This window comes from Monomorium pharaonis, chromosome 10, assembly GCF_013373865.1.
Source record: "Monomorium pharaonis isolate MP-MQ-018 chromosome 10, ASM1337386v2, whole genome shotgun sequence".
Taxonomy (NCBI): domain Eukaryota; kingdom Metazoa; phylum Arthropoda; class Insecta; order Hymenoptera; family Formicidae; genus Monomorium; species Monomorium pharaonis.
Window position 1 is genome coordinate 18,297,547 of NC_050476.1, and position 16,648 is coordinate 18,314,194.

General features: G+C 28.0%; 1 long non-coding RNA gene across 1 annotated transcript; it reads right to left on the bottom strand.

Annotated features, from left to right (window-relative positions):
- Positions 1-9,519: 9,519 nt before the first annotated feature.
- LOC105832578 lies at positions 9,520-12,045 on the bottom strand. Its single transcript, XR_004964879.1, has 3 exons — positions 10,993-12,045; positions 10,493-10,902; positions 9,520-10,417 (listed from the first exon to the last, which is right to left on the bottom strand). It is a non-coding gene; the product is annotated as an uncharacterized LOC105832578 (long non-coding RNA).
- Between the last annotated feature and the right edge of the window lie 4,603 nt (positions 12,046-16,648).

Genomic DNA, 16,648 nt, shown 5'->3' on the forward strand with positions numbered 1-16,648 from the left:
TTTTTTTCACTTATAAGTTTAAACTTTTCACAGTAAAAATGCACAATTATCTCAAGTTATATTTTATTTCTTTAAAACGGTGTAATGAAAACAATTAAAACTTGGCCGATATTTTCATCTATTTATATACTAGATGTACAAAAAAATTCAAAACACCGGTACTATTTTTTCTATATTTTTTTAGCTGTTTCATCCATCAAGATCGTCTTTTTCCATAAGATAGAAAAGGATACTATGTAAAATCAGTGAAAATTAAAATAGTTATAACTCAGCAGCCGTTTAGTGGATGCGTTTTCAATTTTTTGCAGTACATTACGGAAACTAAAAGAACAATTTCACAAATTTTTAGCAACTTTGTACCATTTTAAACTTCAGTCCGATACATCCTTAATCGATTCTAACTAGGCTCAATCGAAAGTTTGGGTTTGAATTGTATAACAAAATTATTTTTATTTTTATTCTACCTGCTTTACGAATGGAGATATCACGACGCAAAGTCTGAATTGTAAATTTTTTATTTAAAATACGTCATCGTCGTTCTTGTCCAGTACATGAATTCAACACTAGAGGTCATTAAAATTTACCTGTGACAGGTCTCTTATAAGATATATATTTTATATTGATAAATGACTGTCATTCGTGATGGTATGTTACTTTGCGAGAATAAAAAATAAATAAATTTCAAGTAATATATCTGTTTGTAAATCTGTCTGTAAATATGATTAATAATAATTCATTAAGAAATCCGTGTGTACCGTGAAATGCGCGTTAGTCTATGTATTACACCATTTTTCCGTTTTTTGCTTAACTCACTTCGTGCTGCGAGAGAAACTGTCATCGTGACTGAATTTTGATTGCTGTCAAACTCTACTAAAAATGTAATAATAATTTACGTACAACGATATGTCGCAGAAGCAAATGCTCTTTAAATTTCTTAGAGTGAAAAATACTGCCACTACAATTTTTCAAGTGATTTTGCACTCAATAAGAGTTAGAATTCACTCTAATAGAGTGATTTTTAACTCTTATGGGGTGGAAAATCACTCGAAAAATTATAGTGGCAGTATTTTCATTCTAATAAGAAATTTAAAGAGTACTATATCACCTCGCATATGGCTAGATTGCAACTATACTATAATAACAAAAGATTGTAATTACAAAAGATTGTAATGTTGCATAAATATTATTTTATTTGAACTATAGAGGTGCTAAAGATATTTATATATTATTTTTAAAAAAAGTTAGTAATAAATAATACATATTTATTAATTAATCTATTATTAAAATATAAACGTTAATGTTAATAAATATTTAATAAAGTGTAATTATAAATTGAGTTGAAAAAATTACAAGCAAGTTTTTCAGTTTATTGATTGATTAATTTCGTGTGTTAATACTTTTATATACAAAACCCGGGAATTATGATATCATAAATTGTGTAATATAACTCAATTTAATAATTCTTTATTAAAATACATAATAATTCTTTATTAAAAAAATATGTATACTCTAAATAAGATGCTTAATACTACAAAATGCGTGATACAAAATTTTTTAAGAAAAGGTAAAAAAGGCGCCAAGTGTGTGTATGTGCGCCCCTAATACAAAAAAACCATTATATTAAGTAAATTGTCTTATTATCCTATTGTTTTATTGTCTTTTCTACAAAAATAATGATATGAGTAAATGCGACAACTATAAGAATATTTATACAAAATTTATTTATTATAACTTTTTATTAAAATATTAAATAATAAACGGGCTTGATGATCAAATAATTGAATGATTAAAATCAACTAACGGGATTATAGTGAAGCAAAAACTTGGCATGCCTGGGTCATTAAAATGTAATAATTCATCGATGTTATACAATATGAAAATTATTTGTACAAATAAAATAATGAAAAAATAACCCATGAAAAATTTTACAAAGATAAAAAAATATGTCGAGTACAAAAACGCATTCAAAAATAGTACGAGATCAATACAATTAGTTAAGTGTATTTAAAAAAAAGACTTAGGAAAATTCTATAAAATCTATTAAAAAATTATTTAAAAAATGGAATGTTACAAATAATAACAGATAATGAAGCGAAAACTGATAGAGAATAAAACAATACTCAACCCACATTAATCGCATTCTTGTATATATATTTATTAATATCAATAACATAGAATCTTGGAAATATAGAAAAAATGCGAGCCGGGCACGCCAAGTTTTTGCTTCACTATATAATCCCGTTGATTGATTTTAATCATTTAATTATTTGATCAAGTCCAATTCATCAATTTATTATTAAATATTTTAATAAAAAATTATAATAAATAAATTTTATATAAATATTCTTATAGTTGGCGCATTTACTCATATAATTATTTTTGTAGGAAAAACAATAAAACAATAAAACAATATTACAATAAGACAATTTACTTAATATAATAATTTTTTCTTAGTATATTTGGTAACGTAAGGTATTATAGTTTTAATTATCTTAATTAATTTAGTGTGTGATTTTAACACCATTTTGAATCTGTTGTTTAATTTTATGTTTGTCTAGATATATTTGAAAAAGGCCAGAAGTGACCGAAATGTTGTGATTCTTGATTCTTTGCCAGATTAGTCATTACTCACAAGGCTTATTATTATTCTTTTATTGCTGGCAACACAACTACTTTATTGGAAGATAATTAATATTATTATCATGAGAATGTGCGAGTGCTTTAGCACAAATTTTGTTGGGATAAGATATGTTAGATTCAGCAGCTTTTGAAAAGCAACGGAAAAGAACAATTAAGGCCTTGATTTACATGAAAAGGTGATTTACTAATGTTACGCATGTTGGTATTTGGATTTTTATTTATGTCTAAATTATCTAGTTAAGCATAAGTATTTTCGAAGTTTTTTTATTGGAATATCATTTTTCAATAAACTTAATAAATAACGGGCAAGCAGTAAAGTGTGCCGGATGATCACCAAAGCAATTACAGCACTTGGCTTGTGTATTTAGAGTTTTGTTACATTCAGTGGTAAGATGTCTTTGTACACATTTAATACACTTAGGGTATTTGTAATGTACAAAATAATTTTAATTTACTAGCTCTTTTTTTTTCTTTTGTGCGTGCATCTAAATGTGTGTGTGCACGTGTGTGTGTGTGTGTGTGTGTGTGTGTGTTTAGTTTAGTATATAACTTCGTTTATAAGGAAGCAATTTTTAATATCTCAATCTCTTATGCGTGCGTGCGTACATTCTTTCTCTCTCTCGCTCTCTCTCTCTCTCTCTCTCTCTCTCTCTCTCTCTCTCACGTGCGTGTATAATGTTATACGTATATAACGCCATTACGATTTTGATTGCAAAAAATTGTAATTTTAAATTATTATTATTTCAGTTTATAAGTTAAATTGTAAAAAAGCGATTTTATGTTAAAGCAAATTATTTGGTTTAGCGGCATCAAGTTTTTGTAGTAAAATATTTATTTGTATTAAAATATGTATTTATAATATTTGTACAAATAAGTATTTCATGCCGTCAGAAAAAATAGACCAAGAAACAATGAAATATGCACAACCCGTTGCCACAATCTGATCTTCTTTTCACAGAGGGCTTTCAGGGTATACCTGCTCTCGATAGCTTACTTGGAATGCTTCATGAAAATACTCCTGGCATATGGATGCACCAATAGATCAAAGTTTTTTGGCTCGCGTTTATTTATATATATATATGTATATATATATATATATATATATATATATATATATATATATTGCAAATTATTAATACTAATCCCACCCTCCAGTAAGCGTATCTCCAGCTAGATTGCACGTAGCACACTTAGACCCATCTCCTTGCACCCGACCTGTGGACTGGAATATACACAACAGCTATTCTTGTTTCTTATATTACTTTGCATATGGAAAGGAAAATGCGGGCCGCGTGAATTTGAAACTACACAGGGTGCGTTTGTCTTGCTCGCTTTCACGCTGTTAGTACTGACGCTTAGATGCAGTAATTTTGTCTGTTCGTGTAGGATACAGCGTAGAAACGCTAGCTGCAAGCCGAACGGCTGTTATACTTATTTTGAAAAAAATGGCTGCTCTCAGTAATAATCAACGCCGAATATTAGTCATAATAGTAAATAAATTTTTCAATATCATGTTTTCATCTTTATCGGAAGAAAGTGAAGAGGATGATATTGAAGTTGAAATATTACACAGTAAAAAAATTTGTGTTAAATTTAACAGATATCGCATGTCCAAAACGGTCCACAGAAATTTTTCTGTTAATTTAACATATTAAGCATATGTTAAATAGCAACATAAATATTATGTTATATTTTAACATAAAACTAAATGTAAATTTTATAATTTAACATAATTTTTATGTAACAATTTAATGAGAAAATTATGTCAAAGTAACACATGTAATATGTACTTTAACATATTGCTGTTGTGTTAATTCAAGTAAAGTGTTAAATTACTAGAATAACTAAAAAAAAGTGTAAAAGTGACACAATGTGCACGTACTTTTAATTTTACACTATAAATATGTTCTTTATTATTAGTGATAGGATTTAGTTAAAATTGACAGAAAAAAATGTTGAATTTACTCTATAATTAAGTTTTAACAAGGACCATTTCATTTTTGAGGACTTTACTATCTACCCTGAGATGGTGCATTTTTCGTGAAAAAGATTTATACATGTTACTTTAACATTATTATAATGTTAAAGTAACATATTACATGTGTTATGACATAATTTTTGACATAATTTTCTTATTAAATTGTTACATAAAAATTATGTTAAATTATAAAATTTACATTTAGTTTTATGGTAAAATATAACATAATATTTATGTTGCTATTTAACATATGCTTAATATGTTAAATTAACAGAAAAATTTCTGTGGACCGTTTTGGACATGCGATATCTGTTAAATTTAACACAAATTTTTTTACTGTGCAAATATTGAAACATAAAATGTGTAATATTGCATGTTTCAATATTTGTGCATTATTAATGTAGGAATGATTTAAGAGTTTCTGACCGCTATTACTACACAGTAAAACATTTTGTGTTTTTTTGTTAAAAAATATATTTGTTAAAACTTTTATGTTAAAATTTAACATATTTGCTTGTTACTTTGATATATTGCTGTTGTGTTAATTCAAGTAAAGTGTTAAATTATTAGAATAACTGTAAAAATGTGTAAAAGTAACACAATGTACACGTACTTTTAATTTTACACAATGATTATGTTCTTTATTATTAGTAATAAGATTTATCTGTTAAAATTGACAGAAAAAAATGTTAAATTTACTCTATAATTGAGTTTTAACAAGGATCATTTCATTCTTGGGCACTTTACTATTTACCCCGAAATGGCGCATTTTTCGTGAAAAAGATTCACCTACTAGGTAAATAAAAGTGGCTAGCCAAGAACAGAGAACCAAGTACGATTTCATTCACATATATTATAATATTGGACTGATTTCAATAATATACATACATAAAATTTTTATCGATGATCCTGGAACAATCTATATATGCAATTGTAAAAAATTTTTTTATCATTTCTAGAATAATTATTATTTAACATATATAATATGTTAAATTAATATAAAAATTTCTGTGGACTGTTTTGGACATGCGATATCTGTTAAATTTAACACAAATTTTTTTACTATGTATCAATGAGATACTTAACTCTCCAACGAATGCAACTAATCTGTTAGACAAAGTGCCTCTTTTAATGTTTATTAAATGTCTAGTGAATAAGCGATATTTGTTAAACTTATTGCAATATTTTTGATATTAATTTTAAATTAAATATTGAAGATTAAATGCTTTAAATATTGCACATTATTATTGCTGCATAATATTGTAAAAATATTGAAGATTATTCCAATCAGCAAAACAATATTTAAAAAATGTTTTTAATAATATTTAAAAAACATTTTAAAAAACATTTCCAAAAACGTTAAAATTAATGAGATAAGTTCCCTTTTTTAAATTAGAAAAACGTTTTTTTTAATGTTTGGACAAATATATTTTTAACATTTAATAAATATTTGTTTTAAAATTAGAGATAATGTTTTTTTAACATTTGGTAAATAATTTTTTAAATATTTACTAAACATTCACAACAAAAGCAAAAAATTAATTCCATTATTAAATTATTTTGATAAATTCAACGTAATCTTACCAACCTAATAAATTTCTATGATAATTTTATAAAGGGGAAAAGATTATACATGTTTCAGCCAAGCCACAGTACCTGTTAGAACATGTTTAATATCTGCGCCTGAAAAAACGGTCACCCATCCAAGTGCCAACCACTCCCGACGTTGCTTGACTTTGAAGAATCGTATGCATCCTAATGCTTCCTAATGATGATCCATGAATACTTTATGTTAATGCATCCATATTTGTTATAGATTATTTCAACAGATGTTGTTAGAAGGACGAAACATGTATAGTTAACTTATATTTTTATAAATAAATATAAATATAAAGTATTACAATTTTTTCCTGATTTTCACATATGCGAAATAGTATGTGAAATATGAAAAGATCTATTTTTGCTCTGTTCGTAAAAAAATAAAAAATAGATTCTTATAATTTTTAAGTATTGTTAATATGCCATATTGTTTGTATAAGTGCAATGTTGTCTTAATCTCCATTTTCTTTGTGTTCCGATGTTTCAATCTGTGCCTCAGAGGTTTTATTTATACGCTTTTGTGACTCTTTCATTACATAGATTCACTTCCTCTTTACACTTGATTTACGCTACATAATTAGTGAAGTTTCCCAACCATAATTTAAATATTTTTTAAAATATTATTCTAAACAACTTTTTAAATGTGAAATAATTATTACAGAAACATAAAATAAGTGTTACGTAAATATTATTTTAAACAATTTATTAAAATCTTAAATTAATATTAAAAAATATTAATTAAATATTATATAAATATATATGTCCTAGATTATTATTTCAAATAATTAATTATTGTAACATAAATATTAAATCAATATTAAATAAATATTTTTAAAATATCTTTTTAAAATATTTTTTTAAAGGTTTAAATAAATATTACATAAATATTAAATAAATGTTATGTAAATATTATTTTAAACGTTTTATTAAAATGTTAAATTAATATTAAATAAATATTAATTAAATATTATATAAATATTTGCTCTAAATCATTATTTTAAATAATTACTTATTAAAATATAAATATTAAATTAATGTTAAATTAATATTTTTTAAATATTATTTTAAATACTTTTTTAAATTTAAAATAAATTTTGAATAAACATTAAATAAATGTTACATAAATAATTTTCTTAAACTATTATTTTTAATAATAAATTAATAATTTTTAAATAATAAATAAACGTTAAATAAACGTTTTATAAATATTTTTTTTTATCATTATATAAAATAAATAATTAATATAAAATAAACGTTTAATAAATATTAAAGAAATATTATTAGTACAATAAACGCTAATAATGTAAAAATAATCAAAAATAAATATTTAAAAAACATTTATAAAATATTGCTTGCTAATTGGGATAATGTGATAATTTTTACTGCTGAAATAATTGCAAAATATTTATGTTTCAATATTTGTCTAATCTTTAACAAATATTATTTAAGAATTATATTCTGACAAAACTGTTGCATTATGGCGAATCATCTTAACACAATGTTTAATGCCATTATTGTGTAATGCAAAATCTCCCTATCGGGGTTTGACTGTCAATTCGTTTAATCGTGGTTGATGAAATTCTTTAGGCCGCGTATTGAGTAAGCTTGACCAACTACCACGCAACACACATCGATGCCGATGTCGAAACTAAATCTCAATGATCGAAGACATCAAAATTTGCTAAACATATTTCAGCAGTAGAATTCGGGTCAATGCTAATGAACTAAGATTCGTTTCTATGTTTCTACGTTTTAGTCGTTTTACGATCTACTACCTACATGGTTATTTATTGTACTCGCAAGTCACGTACTCGCGTATAATATACGGGCCTCTCGCGCTTCGCTTTCATTTGCCGCGACAATGGCCTTGTTTACATCGTGCATTTGATACGCGTATCCAGTATTAAATTCGATTTAAAATACCGCTAGAAAACCGCCAGACACTGGCGTCGACTTAGGGGGGGCAGAGCACTTTTGGCCCCCTCCCAATAAAATTATTGGGGGGGCGACGCCATTATGTTTAATGAGTAACAAAGATAGAACGATACTTGTGTCGACTTGTGTCACTAAATCGAAAGCACTCAATGTTATCAATTCTAATTGGCTAATTGCTTTTTTGTCTTTTGTCTTTCTGCCAAAATTTGTTTTTTTGGATCAAGTTTCTTTATTTCTTTTACCCAATATTTTTACTCATTTTAAAGTGCTTTTTATCATCAATATTCACAATGATTTATAAAAAATTATTTAATTGTTATTTTCAGATTACCTGATAATTAAAATATATACAGAAAATCGATTTATTTTCTGTAAATAAGATTTTATGTTCCGTAAAGGAAGATATAACATCTATTTTGAAACAGTTTGAATCTAATTCTGACATAGTGGGAAAAATATTTAATGAATATCATAATATAAATTTTATCAAATGGAATAATACATCAAATACTGTATTATTTTGGACGGAAATAAATGCTTATAGAGATGCAAGTAATAATAATCTTTTTGGAGAACTAGCTAAATTTGCGTTAAAACTTTTATCTTTACCATGGTCAAATACTGATGTGGAACGAACGTTCAGCCAATTAAACTTGGTGAAATCTAAAATTAGAAATTGCATGCAAGTTTCAACGGTTAATGCGATTTTAAGTATAAGGTAATTAATAAAATAATTTAACAGATATCTGTGATGTTTTATAATAATTATTTTTTTAACAATTATAATAAATGTTTTCAGATATGGTCTAAGTCGACACAATAAATGCATAATTATGAAATACCAAATTCATACATTTATTTAATTGGTAGTAATGCTGCATATATTAACTGTGATATTATTAATGTGACTAATAATAACAATATTGAAGAAGACTGGATTGATATTAATTAACATTATTTAAAAGAATATTAATATATGATTGTGATACGTAAATGCACACATATATTATATAAATATAAAAATATATGTTAATATATAAATATAATATATAAATACATAATATATATATATACATATTTAGAATATTATTTAAATAAAGAAGTAATCAACATATACTGTTTTGTTTTTTATACTTTTAAATGTTTTTTTAAATATTTTTTTAAAGGTTTAAAATATTTTTTTCAGTCTCTTTACTTATTATATATTCTTTTATATTGTGTTATTTTATTTTTAAATCTATAACCTAAGTAGCACGTTCTGTCAATATAATCGTCAAAATCTGTCGTTATGTTTATGCGAAAATATCAGCGTGAATGTTTTACTATTCACACCACGTTTTAGGATTGTAAATAAATCAGTCTCGTAATTATATTGCAGTCACTTTATGATGAGTTTATTGAAACACTCTGCGATATCGATCGTTTTTATTTGACAGTTTTATTTTATATTATAGAAGCTTTCGATCGCGCACGCACTATTTCACAGCGACAACGCCTAGGAACACGTATGCCCTGAGTCGCCGGATTGTGATTGTGATTAGGCGGCGACAACGTCTAGGAGCACACGCGAACTGAGTCGCTGCAAATATCGATATGATGCGTAACGACCGTGCTAATAATTCGTTAAAGATCCGTAGATCTCACAATCACTAATGGTAGTGCGTCGCGACTTCGAGATCGTAGCGATAACTGCGTGACCGGGAGAGAGAGAGAATCCGTGTTTATTACTCGGGGGCCGAACCAAAAATGAAGATCCTTTGCCCAAAAGACATGCTATTTTCCGATTTTCAATTCCCTTTTTTTTATAATTCTCATTGCGTTATTTATAGACAAAAGAATGATTGTTGACGACGGCCTTTAAACAACTCCAAATATGGTCATGTATGCATGCCGACGTCACGCTACGATCTCGAGTCCGAACACGATGCCAAATGCATCTATTATGCTTTGATATTATTAATTTTATATGCACGATTTCTATACGCAACACGTTATAACGTCAAATTTATGTGCTGAATTAATAACTTTGTTTTTTAAAGAATTTATAATGATTACTAAATCTTTTAATAACTTAGTTGGATTACTAGTATTGCTTTGAAAGCTCTTGTTTAATGATTGCAGTTTTGATAAAATCGGTTTAAGAAATAGCTTTCTAACTATATTGAAATGTGTTTTCAACTCCAGCCATTGCTCTAATATACGGGAAACTGCAATTTCAATGGACAACCAACGCGTATCACAAACTCTAACTATTTTTAATGGTTCCTAAAGTAAAAATAAAAATAAAAATTGAAATATTTTATTAATTAAAAATTAAATGTATTTATGATCACAACTTACCATGCCGTTATTGATTACTTCATACAGTTATTTATACACAGATTGGCGATTAGAACTCTTGCTAAATCAATTGTATGTTTCATGAACCAAAAATTCTAGGCTTCTAGGAAAGCATTCTTTACAAACATAATTTATCGCCAATTGCACAGAATGACAGACACATCGAATAAGTATAAGATAAGGTATTTCTTTTTTCAGTTCAGTATATACGCTTTTGTTGCAACCAACCATGACACTGGCATTATCCGTTCCTATACCAATCAGATTTTTAATATTTAATTTAAATTTTTTTAAGTTTATTTTTCAGGCAATTTACAATGTCCTCACATCTACACTTTTAAGTTCTGCCAATGAAAGGAACGTTGATATTATTTTTTGTTGTTTTTTACTGAAATATATGATAACAATGCCTGCAAACAAAACAATTTTTAGAATACGTATTAATTACACACACACACATATACATATATACATATATTTATTTATTTATGCAAACCTACCAAAAAGTTTCGTGACGCTAATATCTGTTGATTTGTCGAGCAATAAACTAAATTTTTAAATTTTCAATGTCAATCCGTAAATCTTCGACAAAATGAATGCCAATACGTTTTTTATTATGTTAGTACATTTAGTTCTGTCCCAGTGAGAAATAGTACATCGAATCGACATCGATTCGACGTCGAAATCATCATTTCGATGTCGATTCGACGTCAAATTGATGTCGAATTCATTATCGTTTCTCACTGGGGTGTAATTTTATTTGACTATCGTCAAATTTATTTTTACACAAAGAACTTAAATGATCAATAGGTGCTATTGCACTATGTTGACTAATATATAAAGCTAAAGCAGCTTCCTGTTCTTGTGTCTTGGTAGATGTAGATTTAAATGAAATTTTGGATTCCATTACATGCGATCTGATTGCTGCTGTTTTTTTTGTATTAGCATGCGATATCAAATCGCTTAACTTGCACTGTATATTGCACTTGCAATATTTGCAATAAGCTTTGGTTTTATCTGTCATATCTTCACGAATCCAATCTTTTAAATTGGAATTTGATTTCCATTCTGATCGAAATTTTTGTTGATATATAGATTTACCCATTTTCAATGTAGGAAGATCGCGGTACCGTAACTTGACACGGTTCTTCTTTCGTCGCCAACGGACGACTCCTTGTGGCCTGACGAAGGATATGTTTTATTTCACGCATAATGCATTGTTCATCCTCGTTTAACATTTGACAAATAACAAGGATGAAAGATGCATCGATCATGTGTATCATGTTCAACGTTAAGAGCAAAATCGTAAAATTTCACCAACTGTCATGGTTTGATCACGGTTAGACGTTAGATGTTAGTGGTGGTTAGTGGACTGATCTAAGTTGCGTTTCAAAATTCACTGCCAGTACTGAACATCTGGTGATGTATACGTAATATGAGCTAGTGATTTTTGGAACACAGACCTGATTGTGGTTAGTGAAATTGGCCCAAAGATGGTGACTTCAGTCTTATTAGTGACATTTTGGGTGCGTTTGTCTTGCTTGCTTTCACGCTGAAAGCGCTCACAAGCGTCGCTATCGGCGTGCGACTACTTCCACACGTTTTCGTAAAGCAATGACATCATAATTTCATAGCAAAAACGTCATCATTTTTCGCTTACAATCGCTTTCTCAAAAGAGGTAGTGCAACAAAAGCGGAAAGCCTTGTGTCCACGATCTGAGAACTTGGTCCAAGTTGGACGCCAAATATAAAAGTTACTAGAAAATTACTAACATTTGCAGTAATTTTCTAGTAGTTTTTATATTTGGCATCCAACTTGGACCAAGTTTTCGGATCGTGGACACAACGCTTAAGCGCTCTTAGTTAAGACAAACGCGAAATTACTCGCCAACAGTATTACTAGTTGTGGTTATTACTAACGATAATTTATATATAAGTGAAGCAATTTATAAACTTCATTCAATATATGTGTGAATATAATATAAATAAATATTGTTTTCTCAATATATTACTTTATAGTTAATAAAACATGATTAATTTACCTGAAATGAGATTTAAACTGGTTATTAGTATACTGTGGTATGATAACCTCTACGTAATTTGGAAGGCGGTAAACATGTTGTTTAACATTTTTATTTTGTAACATTTAAACTTCAATATCATCCTCTTTACTTTCTTCCGATGAAGATGAGAACATGATATTCTAAAATTCATTTATGCCCGATTTCTTCACGTTCAGTTATCTTGCGGTTAAAATTATCCAGGAGATAAACTATAACATATGTGAAACAAATTAATTAAAATTTTTATATCTTATAATTATAATAGATATAATTGAACAAACAATATATAATATATATATATATATATATATATATATATATATATATTAATATTATAGTTTTCATAATTTTAGTGTATTGTTTAATTTAGTGTATTGCTCTAAAAATAGTTCTATTGCAAAATTAATTATTACATATGCATAATATATCATAAGTATAATTTCTATATAAGCTGATACGTTTATATATTAAAATTAGAGATCAGTCATCTTTTCGTCACAGAGCAAAGTCATCTTTTCGTCACTAAGTAGCAGATACTAGAGTCAATTTTTGGTCATACAAAAAATGCGTGACTATTTCAAATCAAAATAAAGTCATTTTTGACTTTTTGTTGACTTTAGTGTGTTCCTTGGGTAGTAATAATTAGTTTAAGATAAAATATGAGTACCAGATATTTATAAAGGCTCTCTGCACGTGCACCGTTAGATAAAATCTGTTATTAACGGAAAAACGATATCTCGTCAACGAAATTAAATCCTTAAAGATTCGCGTGATCCAAAAGACGCCGCTATAATAACAGACCGAAAATTCGTTATCGACGGCGACGAGATGTCGCGCCTTAAGAAATACAATCGGCAGGGTGACAACGGATCCGTTTATGAAATTACCCACTAAACAAAATTTTGTTTTAGCAACATTGCAATAACGTAACATTTAGGACAAATTTAAATCGTAATAAATTTCTGTAAATAAGAAAGTTGAAAGAGAGAAAGCGATGGAAACGTATGGAATCTGCAAATAATATAAATTGCCGCATCAAATTCTTTCATCGTTTTTTATGGAATTTAAATTAACGAAGATCTATCACAATTGATTCTTTATACATTCTCCTTTCGTAACCATCTCGTTAGAAAATTACGAAATGCATGAAATACCATCCCTAATATACACTCTTAGTAAAATAACACGAAAGAAAAATATTCACGTTTGATCTAACGACTTCAGGATAAATTATTCGATGCGACTTCTACGGTAAATTATAGGTATAAATTAGAAGTCAATGTTATGTCAAGTATTGTTAGTATATGATTAACTACAAAGGATTTTCTCTTGTATACGATAGAGAACTTTGAGTTTCTTCTATTGTTAATACATTATAAGTCACTGAAAATCTGTTGTAATTAATAATGCAATTAAAGATAGAAGAAACTCTAATTTAAGTTTTCTATGGTTATGAAAAAAAATCCTTTATTATGTTAATCATACATGATATTGAACATTAATCTTTAAGCATAATTATCGACGTAGCATCGCGCCTAATCTATCGTGAAATCGTTACATCAAAAGGGGATATTTTTCTGTGTTATTACAAAGAGTGTAACATACTATGGATAAGTATTTCGCGCATTTTAGACGACACCTTTCTCTTCCTCATGTATACTATATGTGACATTTATTGGCATATATATATGAACACATACATTCCACTTGACGAACAATGTACATACATACATAGCAGATGACACATTCTGATCGGTTATTCAGTCATGAACAACATATACATTTATATACTGGTACGCCTAGGGAATCAAGGTTAGGTTAGGTTAGGTTATTTGTCTAGTATATTGGGTGCTTTCCATTTAGTAACACAAGTCGACACAAGCATTGTTCTATCTTTTTTTATGTTCAATGAGTAACAAAGCTAGAACGACACTTGTGTCGACTTGTGTCATTAAATGGAAAGCACCCATTATAGAAGCTGTGGGTCGACTAAAGGTGGAAGCACATAAAATTACAGGAGCCATAAGGCAGAATGCAGAAGCCATAGCGCATGCGCTATGGTATTACTTTATCTGTCCATGGCAAAACGTAATACTATAGCGCATACGCTATGGCTTCTGCATTCTGCCTTATGGCTTCTGTAATTTTATGTGCTTCCACCTTAACACCGCACGCACACAGCAACAGTGTTGCCAACCTTTATTATTAAAAAGCGCCAAAGTCACTTTTAAAAATCGCCTAATTTCCCAAGAATATAAGATTTATATTAAAACTTCTTTTTAGCTGTATACTAGTGTAGAGTTTTATTTAAAATAAATATTATTTACAATATATATTGGTATAAATTAAATAAATTTAAAAAAGTTTAAATATATTTATATTTTCATACTGTTTTGCTTACAATAAAATATACATCACATTTAAAATTAAAAAAAAAATTACGACAAAAATATATTAGAAACTACATTTAAAATTTTATTTGTTTATCATCAAACATTTTCATTAGATGTTTGTTTGTGTTCATATATATTAATATTGAATCTGTTGTACATGTCTTTTGTAGGAATATAATTTTTACAACATAGATTTTTAACAAAGAAGTAACATTTAATTCTAAATGTTCAGCAGAGCGGATCAGTGAGCGCTCAGTGATTCTCTAATATGATTGGATCTTGCCTTTAGTTCTTCGTTCCCACATAGAAATTGGCATCCAGTGGATGTCCAATGGACGTCCATTAAACTTCCATAGATTCATGGGACGTCTATGTCCATGGTGGAAGTCAGATGGACGTCCATTAGAGGTCTAGTAAACTTCCTTAGCTCCATTGGAGGTTTACCTCCATGGCGGAAGTTAGGTAGACGTCCATTAGGGATCCATTAAACATCCATAGCTCTATTGGATGTTTTCTTCCATAGTGGAAGTTAGATGGATGTCTATTAAGGTCCACTAAACTTCCATAGCTCTATGGAACATTATTTCCATGATGGAAGTTAGACAGACGTCCATTAAGGATCCATTAAACTTCCATAGCTTTATGGAACATTTATTTTCATGGTAGAAGTTACCCAGACAACACGCTTGTCAGAATAAAAACTTTAAGAGGACTTTTTAAAGAAAACATTTAGATATCTTGGAAATAATGTCCAAATGGTAACATTTATCAGAGACGTCTACTAAGATAGGTCTTTGAGATATCTCATGGAAGAGTTTCATTTAAGTTTCTTGATAATGTTATCCTTATGATATCACAGCTAAATGATATCAGCTTAATATCTCATAAAAGATATCACAATGCTGTCCGATTTTTGAGCCGTCCATGCGCGTCGTAGTTGACTCAGAAATCAGACAACACTATAGCATCCTGAATGAGAGATCTATTTGATATTAACAAAAATTATCATAAAGATGTTTTCAAAAATAACGGTTTGTCTACAATTACTGCGCACAAAAAAATGCACAAAATCTAAATTTATCATGTACTGAATACAAAAACAGAATAATAAACTATTTAATTTTTCTTAAAATATATGATCTATATGGTTAAAATTATCTAATTAACCATTTGAACGCTTCAAAGTATTAATGCTAAATAGATCGCAATTTCCATCAAATTATTAAGGTTATGGAAAAAGATAAATTTAACAATAAAATTAATAAGTAAATAAATTAATGCTATTTATTTTTAATATGTTTCGCAAAATTTAATTGCTTTTATAAAAAATAATATAATTGCGTCAGTTTATATTATAACATATATGTATATGTAGACAATAACAAGTACCCATCGATGAGTCAAATTGGCATAGCAGATAGAGTACAAGGTTTGTAATCCTAAGGTCCCGGGTTCAAAACCAGAGGCAAGTAAGAATAAAATAAAATAATATAATTTAAATTTAATTAATTAATAAAAATTTATCCTAAATTTAGTATGTACTGTTGATAAAAATAATTTAAAAGAAATAAAATTTTTATTTTAAATTTTTATTTTGTCAATCATCCATCGAGGCTCCGTGAAGCCTCTACTATTAATGATCCACGAAACGTCCGTAAGTCATCCATCGAGGCTCCGTGAAGCCTCTGTTAATGATCCAC